Below are 2232 nucleotides of genomic sequence, written 5' to 3'. Positions count from 1 at the left end.
CTAGTGCAAGTTTGACTGTATATCAATAGCCAGGTGGTCCTTATGTAGAGGTGGTTACCTGTACAGGTTTGACTGTATATCAATAGCCAGGTGGTCCTTATGTAGAGGTGGTTACTAGTACAAGTCTGGCTGTATATCAATAGCCAGGTGGTCCTTATGTAGAGGTGTTCACTAGTACAGGTTTGGCTGTTTATCAATGGGCAGGTGGTCTGTATGTAGTGGTGATCTCTTTTACAGGTTTGTCTTTATATCATTGACCATGGGCGTGGTTCTTTTTTTAGAGAAGGTCACGCGTGCAGGTTTGACTGTATATCAATATACAGATGATACTTATATGAAGCAGTGGTTACTTGTACAGACCATTGATGAGATTTTACTATTCAGCAATAGCCAGGTGGTCTCTATGTAGAGCTTGTATAGTATTACAGTCAACCTGCTCGAGCGACCACTTCTTCTCAGCGATCACTTTGCCATTTCGACCGCTTTTTCGCGGTCCCGATTTTTTACACATTAACGTAAGCATTAAGCGACCTTTTCTCAACGACCACCTGGCCAACGCGACCGCGACCTGCCAAAACTGGGACCCATAACGACCTCGTCATTTTCAACCTTAAGGTTTTCATCGATTTTTTTTATGATAACTAGCGCGATTTTCCAGTTTGCGTGGATGCTATGTTTAGAATAAAGATGGCAGCGGTCAATGGGGCGGTCTAATGTAATATGGGAGGAAATTTCGTTGTCAAAAAATCCGAATTTATTTGTTACAGAAGTCTTTTTTTAAAATCTTTATCATTTTAAGTGAACGAATGCTAAAACTTAGTACAGGTTTGATTGTATATCAATGACCAAGTGGTCCTTATGTAGAGGCTGTCATTTGTACAGGTTTGCCAGTATATCAATGGCGACGTGGACCTTATGTAGAGGTTGTCACTTGTAGAGTTTTGACTGTATATCAATGGCAAAGTGCTCTTTATGTAGAGGTTGTCACTTGTACAGTTTTGACTGTATATCAATGGCTGAGTGGTCCTTATCTAGAGGTTGTCACGTGTACAGGTTTGACTGTATATCAATGGCCAGATGGTACTTATGTAGACGTTGCCACTTGTACAAAATAGCTTGCTGTTGTCTCTGCACAACTTGGTGGTTGTAAAAGTGGAAATAGGCGTAACTCTCTACATCATTAGACTTTGAGAAGATCTTAATTAAAAGCGGGAAGACTTCCGCTCTTATTAGCAATTATCGTTAGACTCTCAAACTTGTAAATTCTTCCAGTATACCATTAGAATCTTGCTACTACTAAAATAGACAGAAACTGAATCACCTTGTCGTAGCAACTTGCTACCCACGCGATGTAGTTCTACATCATGTAGTCGTTGGAAAGTACGTGTGTGTCTACATAAAGCTGAACCATACATGGATATATACATTCTACCAAATTTAAAACATCAGCCCACGTCTACAGACGAAGAAGTTGGACAGGTCTACTTTAATCATTCCGAGGGGAGGGAAGCTAAACGCAATTTAACATATCCATTCATAGAGACACATTTGATATTTGTGTTCACGAAGCAGCCATCCTTGAATTGGAAATGCGTCATCTAACAAAGTAAGCAAATCATATCAAAGTAAGCTTATATCTTTTAACCATTACAATGTGCCTCTTTTGTGTTCAATGCCCAACTTGTTTATTCAATATTTTTGAACGCCTACACATACCATGTCTCAGCCCTGAGTGAGTCTCATGATCAGTGCGAACCGATTTCAGAAGCCTCACCGTAAGTACAAAATAGCACAATGTTCTTCTTACCGACCATAGATTCTGTCACTTAGAACAAAAGCACTTTATAATTTGCTAATTTATAGGATGCCAATTTATAGGATATCTATTTGTTGTTGCCAATGCGTAGTAGAAACATATTCGTATGTACTATTATTCTTAGGGCATTTACATTTTGTTTTTCCTCTATGACTGAGTCAATGTTGTTAAATGGTTAGCGAGTAGATGTTTCTGATCATCTGTAGGACCACAAAAGAAGAAACCTTTAGCACAGTTTTTTCAACACATTATGATCTGTATACACTTATCATAATCGCATCCAAACAGCAAATGTACCATTCGTTAATGTTCTCGCTAACATTAAATTGAAGATGACTCAGTCTATACTTCTGGATAAAACTCAAATTACAATTACACGTTTCGAATAGTGTCCACCGTTTTTCATCAGGAATGAA

Source organism: Branchiostoma floridae, chromosome 16, assembly GCF_000003815.2.
Source record: "Branchiostoma floridae strain S238N-H82 chromosome 16, Bfl_VNyyK, whole genome shotgun sequence".
In the NCBI taxonomy this organism is placed as follows: domain Eukaryota; kingdom Metazoa; phylum Chordata; class Leptocardii; order Amphioxiformes; family Branchiostomatidae; genus Branchiostoma; species Branchiostoma floridae.
Note: the sequence above shows the minus strand (reverse complement) of the source record.